The following is a 19,253-nucleotide window of genomic DNA, read 5'->3' as shown; positions in this document are numbered from 1 at the left end:
AAAGGAATGGCACAATAGAACCTATACTAGGGACAGAAGTGGAGTAAAAAGCAAAATGTATGCTTTGAAGATCTAAAAACTGAAAACTGAGCAAGCTCTCTTGCATCCAGCATGACAGCAGAGGATCAGTTGAACAAATCCGTGTCCAAAAGAAAAAAAGCCAAGCCATTTGCTTGGGGGAGGAAAACTTTTCCTAATTAAAAACAAAATCCCCACCTTGGAAGAGCCACAGATCTTATCGTGATCTTATCGTGATCTTACTACCGTTACACCAACATTCATGTCATTAAAATAATCCAGAGCAATTATCCAACTATATACATATATATGGGCAAGAACTAGAAGAAACCAGAGAATTAAGAAAATAGTTTGACACTGATATATTCATCTAATATTATACTTAATGTCTTCTGTGTGCCAAGCACAGTCCTGGGTGTCAGGGACACAACAGTGAACAAAACAGATAAAACTCCTGGCCCTCGTGTGGTTTATATGCTAATGTGGAAGACAGGAGATAAACCACATAGATAAGCGTGGTAGTTTGTCTTCAAAGATGACTGCCAACAATTTCTCTAATTGCTGCACACACTTGCCACTCTCCCCATCAAGAGGTGGAATCTATTTCATTTATATCTGGCTGGCCCTGAGACTTGCTCCAACCTATAGGATATGATGAAGTGCACACATGCCTTTTACAGGACCAGCTCCTGAGAGACCTCACAGCTTCCATACTCCCTCGCTTGGAGCCTAGAGCCATCAGGTAAGAAGTCTGGCTGTCCTACTGGAGGGAAGAGACTCAGCCAGCCCCCAGCTGAAGTGCAGATGTCTGAGTGAAGCCAGGCAGGTGTCCCAGCCCCAGCTGAGCTTCCAGATGAAGGCAACTGCGTTATGACTCCCACTGGCACCATGTCCAGCAGAAGGACCATCCAGCTGAGCCCAGTCAAATCACAGAATCTTGAGAAACCATAAGTGGTTGTTTTAAGCCCTTAAGCATTGGGGCAGTTTGATATGCAGCTAATTGAAATAATAGTCTAAATGTAGTGTAGGTTCATTACTGATAAGCCAGGGCAGTGCTAGAGCCTGTGAGTATTGCCTCACAAGAGGCAATAAATTTTCAGTTTTGTGAGCCATTATTAAGAATTACATTATATAAGCTTATAATTACAAACATTTAAACAAATAATATTCAAATATGTGTAACTATTTTACTACTGTCTGTTCTTGAGGTTATTTGCATGCACTGTGTCTGCATGGTGGAAATACTATGTCATGGTATGCTACTGTGCATCTCTTCCCACCTCCGTGTTCAGCCATGGTATGAGTGTTTACACCATGGAAACTGGCAAGCTCTATAAACCAGAGCTTGATTGTATTAGTGTTTATCTGGACTTAAGAAAATGATAGAGAAAAATGTTCCTGTAGATTAAACTTAAAAGTGTATTATGGCGGGGAGCAGTGGCTCATGCCTGTAATGGCAGGACTTTGGGAGGCCAAGGCGGGCGGATCATGAGGTCAAGAGATCGAGACCATCCTGGCCAACATGGTGAAATCCCATCTCTAAAATACAAAAATTAGCCGGGCATGGTGGCGTGTGCCTGTAATCCTAGCTACTCGGGAGGCTGAGGCAGGAGAATCACCTGAACTTGGGAGGTGGAGGTTGCAGTGAGCTGATATCGTGCCACTACACTCCAGCCTGGTGGCAGAGTGAGACTCCGTCTTAAACAAACAAAAACTGTATTATGTCTATAACTGCTACATTATGAATAGCGCAAAAATTTGAGGAAATATTCTTCCAGAAAAGCATCATTCAATTCAGGAAACAAATGGGTGAGGTTTTAATATACATCTTTGTCGTCATTTTACTTTGGTCTTCCTCATAAACATAAACAAATGCAGCAATCAACATTCATGCTGGAACTGTATTCACTTGACAACTGAAACCAGAGGTTGGCTACAAGAGTACTGCAAAAATTAACAAAAATGCTCTATGAGAATTATTTGGAACTTATAAGACATATAGTAGGGAGTAGTGGGTTTTTTTTAATTTATGAATTGATGCCTTTTCTATCAGTAAAATTTATAATAAGCTTATTCCCAAGAGATATATATATGTATATATATGTGTGTGTATGTGTGTATATATATGTATATATACATATATATGAATATCTTCCCCTGCCCTTCTCCACTCCCCCGACCCCTGCTCCAAAGAACCAGTTGTTAAACAGTTACCAGCATTCCTCTAGTTATTTCAGTGCAGTACAACCTAGCCTCTCCAGCCGATCTTCACTGATACATTAGTAAATCAAATAGAGTGACTTCACCTAGTTGGTTTCTACTTCATCTCTTGTCAAACCACATTTTTGTTATGTTTAATGTGTTTTATTTTCAGCGTATTACATCCTTCTCTTTAGAAGCCTGGTGGAAGTATTTCTTTAGTGGCAGGGGAGGTGGTGTTCTGGATTTCAAAGCATTTCCAGTGATGCTGTGCCATGCTACATTCTAAACAGCCACTTCTCACTCCCCTTCCTAGCGCCTCTGGGCCAAGCATTTGCTCCCTGACTCCTGAGAGCTGAGGGAGCCTCTTTCTCTGTAAAAACAGTCTTACTCGCCACATTCAGGGCACTGGGGTCTGGACAGTCATTCCCAGCAAGGTCAGTCTCTATGACTCTATCAATTAACATATCTCTGGCCCCTATGATGGGCTTTTGACAGTCTAAGAGATTACTCACTTGTATTAGATCAACAGACATTCAAATAAGCATAAAAGAATAAAAATAAGTGAATTAAGATATAAATGGGTGTGTAAGCCATTACATCAATTTTACACATGAACCTGCAAATAGGGCAGGGCTCTGGGGGCTGGCTCCTTGGGTTGACCTTCAGGCTGGTGGTGGGATCATTTACAGGCTCGCCCCCTCACGTCTGCTGCCTGGGATGGGAAGACTCAAGCATACAGAGTTGAAGGGAAAAATTAAACCATTCGTAACTTTAATTTTGTTTAATTTCCCACACTGCACTGATGTACATACTTTAAATTTAGAAGAAGTCCAATTTACCTATTTTTTTCTTTTATTGCCAGTGCTTTTGGTGTCATTTCCAAGAAATTACTGCCAAACCCAATGTCATGAAGGTTTTCCCCTGTGTTTTCTTCTATGAGTTTTATAGCTTTAGCTTTTGCATTTAAGTCTTCGACTTATTTTGAGTCAATTTTTGTATGTGGTGTAACAGAAGAATCCAACTTCATTCTTTTGCATGTGGATATCCAGTTTTCTCAGCACCATTAATAAGACTACCGTTTCCCTGGAGAGGGCTTTTTGGAGGCCTTGTCAAAAATCAACTGATGATATACGCCGTGGCTTATTCCTTGGCTCTCTTCTCTATACCATTGGTTTCTCTGTCTGTCTTTAAGCCAAGACCACACTGTTTAATTACCATGGCTTTGCAGTAAGTTTTGAAATCAGGAACTGTGAGTCCTCCAACTATAGTCTTCTTTTTCAAGACTATTTTAGCTATTCAGGGTTCCTTAATATTCCATATGACAGACAGGCAGAGTAGTACACACCTGTAATCCCAGCTATTCAGTAGGCTGAATATTTGAGCCAAGGAGTTCAAGTCCAGCCTGGGCAACATAGTGACACCATGTCTCATAAAAAGAGAGAGAACGACAGAGAGAGAGAGAGAGAGAGAGAGAGAGAGAGAGATTTTCTGTAAACTTTAGGATGGGCTTTTCTGTTTCCATAAAAAATACAGGCCAGGAGCGGTGGCTCACTCGTGGAATCCCAGCACTTTGGGAGGCCGAGGTGGGCAGATCACCTGAGTCAAGAGTTCAAGATCAGCCTGGCCAACATAGCAAAACCCTGTCTCTACAAAAATACAAAAACTAGCCGGGCATGGTGGTGTGTGCCTGTAATCCCAGCTATTCGAGAGGCTGAGGCAGGAGAATCGCTTGAATCTGGGAGGCAGAGGTTGCAGGGAGCCAAGATCAAGCCATTGCACTCCAGCCTGGGCGACAGAACGAGACTCCATCTTAAAAAAAAAAAAAAAAAACCACTGAGAGAGATTTCATTGAATCTGTAAATCCCTTCAGGTAGTATTCACATTTAAGCAATAGTATGTCTTCCAGTACATGCACATGGGGTAATTTTTCATTTACAATTTCAATATTTTGGGGGTTTTCAGTGCACAATCCTTTTGCCTCCTAGGTTAAATATATTCCTAAGGATTTTAGTCTTTGTATTGTAAATGAAAGTTTTTAAATTTCCTTTTTAGATTGTTATTGTTAGTTATAGAAATGTAACTGATTTTTTGTATGTTGATTTTACGTCCTGCAACTTTGCTGGACTTGTTGATTGGCTTTCATTCAAAAATGTATTTTGTCTTCATTTCTGAAGGACATTGTTGATGCACATAGAAATCTGGGATGACAGAGTATTGTCAGAGGAATGGGGTTTGGCTGCTTGTTTTTTTCTTGCAGCACTTAAAAGATGTTCCACTGTTTTCTGGCCTCCATGGTTCCAGTGAGAAGTCTTCAAATTTTTCTTCCCCTATATGTAATCTGTTGTTTTCATCTACCTGCTCCCCACCCCTCTTCTTCTTTTCCCCTTGCAGTTAGATTATTGTGTCTTCGCACAATATTTTTCATGTGTATCCTGATTGGGGTTCATGGAAGTTTATGTTTTTCCCTGAATTTGTTAAGTTTTAAGCATGGCATTATGTTTCAGATAATTTTTCCACACCTATCTATTTCTCTTCTCCTCTGGGACTCCAAGGACATAAAGGTGAAACATTTTGAAATTATCCCACAGGTCCCTGAGGCTCTGTTCATTTTGTTTTAAATCTTTGTTCTTTCTCTACTTCAGACTGGATAATTTCTATTGATCATTTTCCACTGTTTCTCTGACATCTCCATTCTACTATTAAGCCCATCCAGTGAATTATCTTCTTGCACTATATTGCATTTTTCAGTCCTAAAATATTCATTGTGTTCTTTTTTATAGTTTTGATTTTCCTACTGAAAACTCATTTCCATTTTTTTCATTTATTTCAAGTATAGTTATAATAGCTCTTTAAAGACTTTGTGTGCCAGTTTCAATATCTGGGTCATCTCATGGTTGCCATTTGTTGATTGTCTTTTCCCTTGGGAAATGGGAATATTTTTCTGGTTATTTGTATATCAAGTAATTCTGCATTCTGTCTTGGACATACTATTATGCTGAGCAGCTCTGGGCTCTGTGTGATCATGCTGATTTTTTGTGGTTTGTTTTCGCAAGCAATCAGCCTGTTTTGGTTCAGACAGCAAGTTCCTTTTTGCTTTCTGTGGGCAGTGTTTTCTATCTCAGTTCTCCAAGCTTTTCTTATGCTTCTCTGGGTCTGTTGTGTGCACTCACAGCTTTGGATGGGCTCGAGAGTTCGCTAGATTCATACACACAATTAGGGGATGCCCTTCTCCAACACACTTCTCTCTGAGATGTCCCCCACGTAGTCTGACTCCCAGAAGCCCCTTTTCCCAGTTCCTATGATCATAATGATAGTTTTCTCTTGGGGTTTCAGCTGCCCCCATCAGCACCACAGTAGTATAGCTGTGCAAGGTGAGCTGCCCTTGTGGCTGGACCAAGACAGAAAAAAGGAAGAAAAGAAAAGTAAATAGGGACTTCCCATCCCCTGCACTCTTGACTCATTTTTCTGAGGTCAGAAAGGAAGGGTTTCTTTTTTTTTTTTTTTGAGACAGTCTTGCTCTGTCACCCAGGCTGGAGTGCACTGGCATGATCTTGGCTCACTGCAACCTCCACTTCTCAGGTTCAAGCGATTCTCATGCCTCAGCCTCCTGAGTAGCTAGGATGACAGGCAAACGCCACCACACCAGGCTAATTTTTGTATATTTTGTAGAGACAGGGTTTTGCACGGCTGTTCTCAAACTCCTTGTCTGAAGCAATTCTCCTGCCTCGGCCTCCCGAAGTGCTGGGATTACAGGAGAGAGCCACCACACCTGGCTGAAAGGAAGGGGTTCTCTTCGAGTTTCTGCTCTCTGTGTCCACTGTCAGGCTCCATAGTTCATGCTGCAGGCCACCCTTGTGTGGAAGGCAAAAGACAAAGAAAGAAAAAAAACTTGGAAACTCACTGGTATTGGTCATTTTTCAAGTTTTTATTTCTCTCCCCTGCTGTTGTTTACTTTTCAGAGTCTTCAGGTAGATGCTTTTTGTTCTCAAAGTTAGTTGTAATCAGTGGAAGGGTTAGGGACTAAAATATTCTTGTTGAATTTAGAAAAGAGTTCTGGTCAACCTCACTTACTGAGCTGTTAGCTCCAAGAAGGCATGGACCATGTCTGTCTTCTCCCATGTGATACACAGTAAGGTCAAAAAAATTGTTAAATTAATTAATATTGGGCAAAGAAGAATGAACAACAAAATAGTGAAGTAAATTTTTGAAAACTTTTATTTTAGGTTCAGGGGCACATGTGCAGATTTGTTATATAGGTAAACTCATATCGCAGGGGTTCGTTGTACAGACTATTTCATCACCCAGGTACTAAGCCTACTACCCAATAGTTATTTTTCCTGATCCTCTCCCTCCTCCCACTCTTTACCCTCAACTAGGCCTCAGTGTGTGTTGTTCTCCCTTTGTGTCCATATGTTCTCATAATTTAGCTCCCAGTTATAAGTGAGCACATGTGGTATTTGGTTTTCTGTTCCCGTGTTAGTTTGCTAAGGATAATCACTTCCAGCTCCAGCCGTGTTCCTGTAAAGGACGTGATCGTTCTTTCTATGGCTTCGTAGCATTCCCTGGTGTTTATGTACCACATTTTCTTCATTCAATCTGCTATTGATGGGCATTTAGGTTGAGCCCATGTCATTGCTATTGTGAATAGTGCTGCAATGAACAGTTGCCTGCATGTGTCCTTATGGTAGAATGATTTAGACTTCTTTGGGTATACACTGAGTAATGGGATTGCTGGGTCGAATGGTAGTTCTGTTTTTAGCTCGTAGAGGAATTGCTACACTGTTTTCTGCAATGGTTGAACTAATTTACATTCCGACAGTGAATAGGCATTCCTTTTCCCCCACAACCTCGCCAGCGTCTGTTATTTCTTGACTTTTTAATAATAACCATTCTGACTGGCGTGAGATGGCATCTCATTGTGGTTTTGATTTCTCTAATGATCAGTGATACTAACTTTTTTCATATGCTTGTTTGGCTGTATGTATGTCTTCTTTTGAAAAGTACCTGCTCATGTCTTTTGTATTAATTTTTAAAAACACTTTATGTAAACAGAATATATGTAGTGTGTCTAAGTGTGAGATAATGTTGTGGGAGTGATATATCTTTTGCTTAAGGCTTGCAATTAATGGCAAAATTTCTGTAGGCACACCATGGTTTAGAAAGATTTAAATGGAAGGATTTTTTTTACCATTGTAATATTAAATAATAAAGCTCTTGGCAGAAAAAGATAAATCTGAAAGTCATATACTATTGAGGAAACAATAGAAATTGGCATGGATTTACAAAAGAGAAAAAAATCATTTAAAAATCCAAGTTTTAAGTTCTGATAACAAAAGTAGCAATAATGTGCAGAAGAGAAAATAAAGGAAGCAAGGAAGCTTATTATCCCCTCTTAACAATATGTGACACAAGCCTTGACAGTCGGAGACAATGGAAGCTGTACCTTTGAACTCTCTTTTGAGGTATCAGTGCCTGTCCAAAGGAGACAAAGCCATCAGAAAGACATGGAGAAGGCCGGGCGTGGTGGCTCACGCCTGCTATCCCAGCACTTTGTGAGGCTAAGGCAGGCGGATCATAAGGTCAGAGTTCAAGACTAGCCTGACCAACATGGTGAAACCCTGTCTCTACTAAAAATACACAACAAATTAGCTGGGCATGGTAGCACACACCTGTAATCCCAGCTACTCAGGAGGCTGAGGCAGCAGAATCGCTTGAACCCGGGAGATGGACACTGCAGTGAGCCAAGATCGCGCCACTGCCCTCCAGCCTGGCCAACAGAGTGAGACTCCACCTCAAAAAAAAAAAAAAAAAAAAAAAGAAAGAAAGACATGCAGAAGCCCGATAATAAAACGGTCACAGGCCAAGGCCAGAGACACATATCTGGGGTAATCTGTCCAGAGAGAGTAACATTACATAAGATGCTGTTGACATCTTTTGGCAGAGGCGAAGGGGGATTATCACGGGGGTCCCCTCGTAGGCTGGAAGAGTGATTGATGTTCAGGCACAAATAACTATGGCTCATTCCAGTGGTTTGTCTTCAATGTTTTCTTTACAGAAATGAAAGGAATCAGGGCAGGGGACATTTCCAAAATATATATCTTTCAACAGAAGAGAATAATTTGTTTAAATGACAGAAATTATTAGAAGATTATAGAAGGGAGAAATTGTTTGGTTAAATCTTAAGAGTCTCATTGTTTCAGAAATTTTGAAATGACTTATAAGAAAAAAATTTTGAAAAATAAAGTGATTTTCAACACATTTTAAATAAAGCATGTAGATCCTTGAACACTGAATATGACCACAGTGTTGAGTATTAAAAGTAGTGTTGAAAAATAATATTAGACTGTAAAACTAAAACCTAGGAGTGAAGGAAAAAATGAAAAAAAAAAAATTAAATGTTTTTAAAAGGCAGGCTAAATGCAAGGGGTATATTGGATTGGTTCCCGGACCATCCATAGCGAACGGCAGCAAGTATCATTCGACCATACACAGAAAGAAAAATAGGTGGTGAGTGATGGAGGTGAGGAGGGAGAGCTGGCAGTCGTGATGACTGCAACACACTTCCCCAGAGAATCATAAGGAAGCGGGAAGAAAAGACTTCTACATTCCTACAGCCCTGGCCGACCAACCAAAAGGTCTTCAAACCTGTAATTCTACACTTTAGTTTGCAAGGCAATCAAAGACTGGATTTCACTCACAATAGTCCTTCAATGTGACTTTTGTCCTACTGGATATGCTATAATAAAACCTAAGTTACAACGCAAAGAAAGAAATCAGAACGATCACTATAAAGTCCATTTTCTCTGCCAAGATGAGTGGAAGTATATGAAGTCAAATTTGAATCTGCATGGAGGATTGAGAATATGTACAAACACGTAAGCCAAAGTGAGGACACAGTGGAGGAGTTAAAGGAATGGTGAGCAGTGACCTGGGAATCAGAAGTCGTGGCTTCTAATTACCAGTGCCATTGGTACCAGTTGTGGACCTAAGCAGACTGTGGCTAGCTTGGCCTTGATGTCCTGGTTGTTAAAATTGTAGGCTGGCTCAACATCCCAACAACCCTTCCTGGCTCCTCTTATGGTAACTTTTGCATAAGTGGAAACTGTAGAAAAGAGAACACAAAGCCTGTGACATGCAGATGGCAAGGCTTTAATATCACAAACTCAGACGTTCCAAACAGGCAACCGGCCCTGCAACCTAATCACCATCAGTAGGAAGGGCTAGTGGGCTGAGCACGGTGGCTCACAACTGTAATCCCAGCACTTTGGGAGGCCAAGGCAGGAGGACTGCTTGAGGTCAGGAATTAAAGAGCTCCCTGGGCAACACAGTGAGATCATGTCTCTACAAAAAATGTTTAAAGTTAGCTGGGAGTGGTGACATATGCAGTCCCATCCACTCGGAGCCCTGGAGTTCAAGGTTGCAACGACTATCATCACACCACTGCACTCCAGCCAGGGTGACAGAGAAAGACCTTGTCCTAAAAACAAAAACAAAAACAAACAAAAAACGAGAAGCAGCAGCAGAAAGAATGAAGGAAGAAGAAAGAAGAAGAGAACTATACTAACACAAAAGTTGTCAAATTTTGTAGCCTGGTCAACACAGCAAGACCCCATCTCTAGGGGAAAAAAAAATTGCCAGGCATGGTGGCATGCACCAGTAGTCTTAGTTACTCAGGAGGCTGAAGTGGAAGGATTGCTTGAGCCCACAAAATAATGGCTGCAGTGACCCGAGGTCATGCCACTGCACTCCAGCCTAGGTGACAGGGTAAGACCTTGGTCTCTAAAAAAAAATGACTTGTGGATACAGCTAAAGAAGTACTTGCAAGAAAATGTATGGCTTTAAATTCATTTCTGAGAAAAAAAGGTTAAAAATCAACAAGCTTCCAACTCAAGAAGCTAAAAACCATCAAATTAAATACAGAGAAAGTAGAAGGAAATAAATAAAAAGTCAGGTCAGCTAGGTGCAGTGGCTCACGCCTGTAATCCCAGTACTTTGGGAGGCCAAGGAGGGTGGATGACGAGGTCAGGAGATCGAGACCATCCTGGCTAACACAGTGAAACCCTGTCTCTACTAAAAATACAAAAAAAAAAAATATTAGCCAGGTGTGGTGGCGGGCACCTATAGTCCCAGCTACGTGGGAGGCTGAGACAGGAGAATTGTGTGAACCCGGGAGGCGGAGCGTGCAGTAAGCTGAGATCGTGCCACTGCACTCCAGCCTGGGCGACAGAGCGAGACTCCCTGGGCAACAGAGTGAGACTCTGTCTCACAAAACAACAACAACAAAATTATAAAATTGACAAAGTCCTTGCTTGTTTGTTCAACGCGGAAAAGGTGGGAAAACAAGATCACCAATATCAGTTATGAAAAAGAGGACATAATTACAGAGATAAAGAATATTATAAGCAACTTTTTTGCTAGCAAATTTGACAACTTAGATGAAGTGAACAAATTTCTTGAAAACCACAACTTATCAAATTTGACACAAGATAAAATAAGTTCAATTGTATATGTCTGAAAGCCATTAAAACATTTAATTTTTAATTTTCGAAGTCAGCATGTGTGTGTGTGCGCACATGTGTGTAAAATCTACAGTTTAAAACTCTTCTACAGAGAAACCCAGGCTGGGCTCCAAAAGCTTAGCATTGACTTTAGCCTAAAGTTGTGTCTAACCACAGAGGGTCTGCGCAGCCCTGATTTCATCTTGGCCTCCCTGTACTTGCCTCCTCTTCATGGTCTTTTGCCTCATTTCATTCTTTGTTTTATTCTGCTGTTCTGCATGCATCATTGTAAGTCACTGTGCAGCTTCTTTGTAACAAAGTGAAATATAGTCATGCTATACTTATAGATGGTGATATTATAAACACTGTACACTTACAGGCTACACTACATTTATTTTTTAAAATTTATTTCTTCAATAATAAATTAACCTTACTTCGCTATAACGTGTTTAAAAACTAATTTTTAAAAACGTTTTGATTCTTATAACACTTAGATTAAAATACACATTGTACAGCTGTACAAAAATATTTTCTTTATATCTCTATTCTATAAGCCATTTTAAAACCTATTACTTTCTAAACTTTTTTTTATTAAAAACTAAGACACGAACACACACATCAGCTTTGGCCTACACAGGGTCAGGATCATCAATATCACTGTGTTCCATCTCCACATCTTATCCCACTAGAAAGTCTTCAGGGGAAATAACATGTATGGAGCTGTCATCTCCTATGACCACAATGCATCCTTCTGGATTTCTCCTGAAGGACCTCCCTGAGGCTCTTTAGGAAGTGCTGTTATTTTCAGAAATATGCCTTTGGTGGTTTGCTTGGTTTGTTTCTTTTTTACATCACAGATTTGCCTGCAAACAGATAATGCGCCATGTACATTCCTCTCTATTAATGAAAACCTTTCAGTGTTGGGCTCTATGTTTTCAAACTTTTTAAGGAGCTTTCTGAGGTCTACAAAAGTTTCTGCCAAACCCTTCATTGTTACTTTTCTTAGGAGTTCGTTTTTCTCTGTTTCCTCTTCTCTTGCCTCTTCTTCAGCTATGCATTCCTGTTCCAGTTGCAACAGCTCCTCATTCTTCAATTCCTCAAGAACCACCTCAAAGACCTCCTCTACATCATCCTCATTCACACCTAGTTGGAGTCGTTTGCTATGACAACCACAGCCTTGGTTTTTGCAACCTCCTCAACCTGGCTAATCCTTTGAAGTCACAGACAAACCTCTTGAGTGTCTTCGTCCAGACTGCATTCATACACGCCTTGGTGACCATGCCAAGGTTCTTGATGCAGTCATAGTAAGGGAGGAGACCACCCTTCATATTGTCTTATGCCCAATTTCTGCCTCCAAAGAAAGAAGAAGTAAAAACTACAAGGCAGAAATGAAATCCCCAGGCAGACAGCCCAGCACCGCCTGGCTGATCCATAGGCAGACAGCCCAGCCTGGTAGTTAAAGATCGACCCCTGACCTAACTGGTTATGTTATCTACAAATTCCAGACATTGTATGGAAAAGCATTGTAAAAATCCCTGTCCTGTTCTGTTCTGATCTGATTAACGGTGCATGCAGACCCCAGTCACATACCCTCTGCTTGCTCAACCAATCACCACCCTCTCACGTGGACCCCCTTAGAGTTGTGAGCCCTTAAAAGGGACATGAGTTGCTCACTCGGGGAGCTCATCTCTTGAGACAGGAGTCTTGCCAGTGCTCCCGGCCAAATAAACCCTTTCCTTCTTTAACTCAATGTGTGAGGAGTTTTGTCTGTGGCTCGTCCTGCCATAATAGATGCTGTAATCCTTCTAGAGTTGCATCAGCGTCTTCTCAGCATCTTCCTCAGCCACAGCAATAGCCTATGCAAAAGTCCTTCTCAGGTAGCAGGCCTTAAAGGCGCTATAAGTCCTTGGTCCATTGGTTGAATCAAAGAAGTGGTGTTTTGGAAGGAGAAACACCACCTCAATATTGGGATGAAGATCACCAATAAAGGGAGTATGTGTGGGAGCATTAAGGGTAAGCACAATTTTGAAAGGTACCGTACATTCTTCTCCAAACAATGCTGGCAGCTTCATTACTTCCTGCTCTCCCAAAGCATCAACATGTATGTGGTTTTGGGTTTCCATGTGATATGATTTGGCTGTGTCCCCACCCAAATCTCATCTAGAATTGTAATCCTCATAATCCCCAAGTGTTGAGGGAGAAACCAGGTAGAGATGGTTGGATCATGGGGGTGGTTCCCCCATGCTGTTTCCATGACAGTTAAGTGAATTCTTATGACATCTGATGGTTTTACAAGCATCTCGCATTTCCCCTGCTGGCACTCTCTCTCCTTCTGCCTTGTGAAGAAAGTGCCTGCTTCTGCTTAGCCATCCACCATGACTGTAAGTTTCCTGAGGCCTCCCCAGCCATGCAGAACTGTGAGTCAATTAAATCTCTTTTCTTTAATAAATTACCCAGTCTTGGGTATTTCTTCATAGCAGCCTGAGAATGGATTAATACACCATTCTCCGGTGTACCAGAATAGTACCAATTATGACTGTAATTCTCTATTACTTCTGTGCTTCAGTGCTTATTTCTGTTGGGCTACGATTTTTTTGTTTCCAGTGACTTAATTACTTGGTCTATGACTTAATTACCTTGGATCCAATCACCAGGGGCTGAAGCGGATGATTTCGTAGTACAAATTTCATTCTGTAGCTCTATCTCAAAGAGCAGTGCCTCCAGGGAGTGAAACCACCTTTACAAAAGAAAATCATGATGGTGAAGGAGATCTGATCTAACCAACGCCCATCTTGCCTTTAACCTCCAAACTGCTCTTAATCATTCCTGGGCTCAGGCTAAGGTAACTTTGGGAGACCTTTAGTTTACAGTTTAAATGACAGTATCTCTTCCCCAAAACTAAACCGCCTTTGTACAGCTAACGAAAGGCCATCAGGTAGAAAGATGAGGGGAGCCTGAGTTCTGCTGAGGTGAAGATGTGAATGGTTACCAGCTATTATTCCAGAGGTCACAAGACTTGACATTTCCTCCAACTACTCCTGCAGATAATATCATTATTGTAGAACCCAAAACTGGCCTTTTGAGATGTCCTTTTAGGTATTTGCATTTTTGACAACTGACACACGGGGACCATCAACAGGTCTTGTGGACTCACCTAGAAGTAGACTCAGCACAGCATGCATGGGGACCATTTTCCACACCTCATGATTGCATCCCCAACAAATCAGCAACACCAAAACTATCCTTGAAAAACTACAGCCTCTGAACTTCCAGGGAGATTGATTTGCATAATAAAACTCTGGTCTCCCATTCAGCTGGCTATGCGTGACATTAAACTCTTTCTCTATTGCAATCCCCCTGTCTTGATAAATCAGCTCTATCTTGGCAGCAGGCAAGATGAACCCATTGCGTGGTTATAGGGGCACCTCCCATGAGGGGGAAGGATTGGGAAAACACCCACGTGCATCCACACAGTGGCAGTGTGCCGGGGACTTAGCATGGCACACAGATTCCCTCACATAGAGTCTAAGGTCGAAGGAGGTGTTGGCCCTCGGAGTGGCCGGCAAGGCCCCACACTCACTCACTGATGTGCTCCCTCCCTCGAGGGGCTGAGTGCAGTGGGCCGAGTAGACCCACCCCTGCTGCAAGTCTGGTAAAGGGGTCGAAACAAATCCTGTGTCAGTAGGGGATCTAATTGATATTGGGCAAATACTGGAGGGCACAGCTAGGCAAGGGTCTCAGAACAAGCTGAGGCACAAACAGTTCTGTGAGAAGCATCTGTGGGATCTATTGTCCTGAGAGGGCTGTTTACCCAGAGAAGCCTCCTGGTATGCTGGGAAGTGGCTAGCCCGGCAGTCTATTGTTTGGATAAATGGACATTTAAGAGATTCCTGAAGAAAACAACAAGTTATTGACTGGTTTTATAGCCTTATCTTCCTGGACAAGAATTTCCTGGAACAAAGAGTTGAGAAAAGAATTTTTATCTGAGGAATGATAGTCCTTTTAATTATCAGGCCAAGAGAGACATTAAAATAAGATCACAGAAGCCCAGCAAGGAGGTGTGTGCCTGTACTCCCAGCTACTCAGGAGGCTGAGGCAGGAGGATCACTTGAGGTCAGAAGTTCAAGACCTGCCTGGGCAACATAGCTAGACCCTGTATCATAAAAAATAAAAAAGAACACATAACAAGACCATGGTCACATCCTACTCCCCCCTTGAGCTATACATTCATCTCTTAAAACTGTTTGCTATTGCCACAAGTAGCTATGAATTAACCTAATAAAGCTGCAACTGACACTATAACCCACAGCCTACAGCTTAGCAATATATAGCCAATCACTAATCTATGTTATTTATGTGAACCCCAAAGAGATTTCCTGACAAACCACTTTGTATCAGCCCACTCTCTGTCCCCATTTCCCTTTAAAAATCCACTTGTAATCGCTGCTAATTGGAGTGGATATTCAGGGTAACTTGAAACTATGCTCCCAGGTTGCAATCCTCAAGCTTGGCCCCAATACACTCCCTATTTATGTTAATTTTGCCCCAGCTTCTTCCTTTTAGGTCAACAGAATCCAGTCACATTGAAGTTGGCTTAGTCCTGACAGTCAGGTCATGGCACACCTAAGCATCCATGGTCTGGGCGGAGCTGCATACTGAGGACAGGGAAGCAGCTCATGGTATAGCCTTGCAGGCCACAGGCAGGACTTAATTTGGATTTTTTCTGAGCTGGGAGTATTTCAAGCACAGAAGTGATAAGAGTTTGCTAGGGCTGCTGTAACACAGTACCACACATTGGGTAGGTTTTAAAAAAAAAAGGCATTTATTGTCTCTCAGTGCTGGGAGCAGAAAGTTTAAAAACAAGCTGTCAAAAGGGTTGGTTCTTTGTGAAGGCTGGGAGGAAAATGACACCAAATATTTCACCCCAAAATAGACTTTGACATACTTCAAAATGGCTATTCAGAAGGCCTGTAAACACAAGAATTGCCCTGCAAATCTAGTCTCCCCTTTTGAGTTGGGGGGAGGGGGGAAGGAGGTTTGCATCTGCAGAGGAAATAAAGCGAAGTAAACAACAGCTGTAAGAAGGCTTTCTCTGAAGCCCCCTTTGTCCGGATCTAGGAAAGATGACCTGAGAGTCTCAAACCTTTAGAATCTGACAAACACTTCCCACCGCCTACCTACAATCTATTCTTCCTGAGGGCTGCTACCTTGGTTTCCTCTGCATAACAAGACTGCCTTAGGTGCCAGGTCTCCTCTTCTCTTGTCCCATAACCTGTTTTGTTAGGACCCAAGTCCCCATTCTTTCTGTAACCTCAAGATGGTATAAAAGCATCAACCAGCCTGAAGCGGTGGCTCATGCCTGTAATCTCAGCACTTTGGGAGGCCAAGGAAGGCAGATAACTTGAGGTCAGGAGTCCAAGACCAGCCTGGCCAACATGGTGAAACCCTAAAAATACAAAAATTACCTGGGTGCGGGGGCACATGCCTGTAGTCCCAGCTACTCGGGAGGCTGAGGTGGGAGAAATGCTTGAACCCAGGAGGCAGAGGTTTCAGTGAGCCAAGACTGTGCCACTGCACTCTGGCTTGGGCGACAGAGCCTCAAGACTCCATCTCAAAAAAAAAAAAAAAAAGCATCGTCCACCTGGCCATTTGAGTTTTTCGTATTTTGTATGACTTCTGGGCCTGAATGCACGTTAATAAACATGCCTTTTTTTCCTTGTTGATCTGTCTATTCCCAGGGGTGTTTTTGTTTTTGTTTTGAGACGGAGTCTTGCTCTATCACCACACTGGAGTGCAGTGGTGCGATCTCAGCTTACTGCAATCTCCACCTCCCGGGTTCAAGCGATTCCCCTGCCTCAGCCTCCCAAGTAGCTGGGATTACAGGCACGTGCCATCACACCCAGCTAATTTTTTGTATTTTAGTAGAGACGGGGTTTCACCATGTTGGACAAGATGGTTTTGATCTCCTTACCTTGTGATCTGCCTGCCTCAGCCTCCCAACCCAGTTTGCTTTATAGAATCAAATCAGTGAAATCTGAGGGGGGAAAATAAACTTCCCTATAGAGGGAAGGATCCGTTCCAGGCCTCTCTCCTTGGCTTGTGGACAGGCCCCTTCTCCCTGCAACTCTTCACACCATCTTCCCACTACATGTCTGTGTCTAAATGTCTTCTCAGAAGGATGAGGGCCCATCCTAATGACCTAATGACCTAATTTTAATTTGGGTACCTCTGTGGAGACCATAGCCAAGTAAGGTCATGTGCTGAGGCAGGGCAGGGGGCTAGTACTTCACCATATGAGTTTGGGCTTTTTAACATTGTGCCATTGTGCTTAAAAGACTATTTTCAAAAACAATAAAAAATTTAGGAAGAGTAGCATTGTTTTACTTTTTTATTTTTTCAAATTTTTCAGTTAGATGCTCATACCTGCTTCTGCATTCAATCTGCTGCCATGTTTTGTGTTTTGTTGTTGTTGTTGTCATTTTTGGCTGAAGTATATAAAGAAAATCCAGCCTTACATAGATTTGTAATTGGAAAAAGGGAGGGTTTTTTGGGGGGGGGTGCAGGGGAACGGGGTCTTACTCTGTCCTCCAGGCTGGAGTACAGTGGCGTGATCTCAGCTCACTGCAACCTCCTGGGCTCAGGTGACCCTCCTACCTTAGCCTCCTGAGTAGCTAGATGAGACTACAGGTATGCACCACCACATATGGCTAATTTTTGTATTTTTTTGTGGTGAAACATGGGGTTTCGCCACATTACCTAGGGTGGTCTCAAACTCCTGGGTTCAAACAATCTGCCCACCTTGGCCTCCCACAGTGCTGCGATTATAGGCATGAGCTACCTGTAGTGCCCAGCCTAGAAGGGGTATTTTTATAGCCTTTTCAGATAATGTGACTATTCTTCTTTCATATTACACTAAAACTCAGGAACTAGTAATTGCTTAAAGGTTAGTAGCCATGTAAAGTCTGAAATTATATCAGTGAAATTTTTGTACTTAAATTAAAACCTATTGGTATATCTTGTGCTTGCAAGAGCCATTTACCCATTCATCATTTTAAAATATCATGCATTATTTAAAAAACATTGGCTTACTGCACTGTGCCAACCTTCGAAATTCTGACACATTTCGTCATAGAGTATTGAAAAATCACAATGGTTGCCATTACCACAGACCTCATGAAAAAAAGTCTTCAAAAATTGAGAAGGTGTCAAGCTCATAGAGCAATATAAGTTTTCCAAGATTCAAGTTTTCACTTGAAAGCTTCAATTTTATTGTTGGCAACATTATCCACTGTTTTCTCCAGACTCACCACTTTATCTGCCAGTTATTCTTTCAAGCAAAAGTGATGTTCCATGAAAAAAGTAGCTCTCAGCTTGGAGCTCAGAGGTTGTTTCCTACAGGGGAGCTATTGAGCTTCGGTATGCTTCCCATGTGCTTCACGCAAGTTCCGTTTAGTCACATGGAGTATTCATAAGATGTGTACTCCACAGTTGAGATTTAATAAAATTGACTTTCTTTTTGCTATCACACTGAGGCTATTCTTAAGTGTTTTTTTGCCATGATCACATGGTGATGAAGAACATGATGGTCACTAGCAGGTACCTTTCTGTGTCATAGCCTTACTCGCAGTGAGGTGCTAGTGGATTTACCTACTCCCACCTTTGCATCACCACTGTAAATCTAATAGTGAAAAGGCAAATGATGTCTCAGTATCACTGTGAAAACATTTTTCCCTTGGACCACCTGAAAGGGTCTTGAGGAGCCTGAAGGCTTCAAGGTCCACACTTCAAAAAAACACAGCCCTAGACTGGTGGCGGCCCATTACGGGTGGGGTCGGCTTCTCCCCAGATCACATGGGCTCTGTTGGGAGGGGTGGCTGTCTGCAAGTCCATCTTAGTCACCTCAAGGAGGGAAGGGGTAAAGGACTGCCAAGCATCTACTGCGTAAGTAGATAGCTGTAACCTCTGGGTAAGCAAGTGGGATTGGGTGCGGCATGAGGGAAATGTCCACATTTCATTCAATATTCAAAACATAGTATTGCTTACACTTTTTATAATAGGAATGGCTTCTTGTTTTATCTGTGCAAACAGCAAAATAACAGTATGAACGGGAACTGACCGAAGTTGCATTTAGTTTTTACAGAAATAGCATCATAGTGCATGTATTATCCAGCAACTTGCTTTGTCACCTACTGTCCTGGAGATCTGTCCACAACTAGGTATTTAGGGCTACTTATTCCTGTCCAACTGCTGCATACCACTTCACATATCAGTACTGTGTATCCACAGAGCCATTCTGCTACTGATGTGCACTTAGGTAGATTGACTAATTAAAAGGGTATCTGTCTGTATTAGGCTGTTCTTGCATTGCTATAAAGAAATACCTGAGACTGGGTAATTTATAAAGAAAAGTGGTTTAACTGGCTCGAGGTTTGGCTGGCTGTACAGGAAGCATAGTGCTGGCATCTGCTCAGCTTCTGGGGAGGCCTCAGGAAACTTACAATCACGGTGAAAGGAGAAGGGAGAGCAGGACCAAGA

General features: G+C 42.1%; 1 long non-coding RNA gene across 1 annotated transcript in view; it reads right to left on the bottom strand.

Annotated features, from left to right (window-relative positions):
- Nucleotides 1-19,253, bottom strand: part of LOC131384084 (uncharacterized) — a 40,463-nt gene that overhangs the window by 17,528 nt on the left and 3,682 nt on the right. The window contains exon 2 of the long non-coding RNA XR_009214584.1: nucleotides 13,355-13,455. This is a non-coding gene — a long non-coding RNA (uncharacterized LOC131384084). The remainder of the gene's footprint in view (nucleotides 1-13,354; nucleotides 13,456-19,253) is intronic.

Source organism: Hylobates moloch, unplaced genomic scaffold (genome assembly GCF_009828535.3).
Source record: "Hylobates moloch isolate HMO894 unplaced genomic scaffold, HMol_V3 SCAFFOLD_8, whole genome shotgun sequence".
Classification (NCBI taxonomy): Eukaryota; Metazoa; Chordata; class Mammalia; order Primates; family Hylobatidae; genus Hylobates; species Hylobates moloch.
This window is presented reverse-complemented; position numbering and strand designations above follow the sequence as displayed.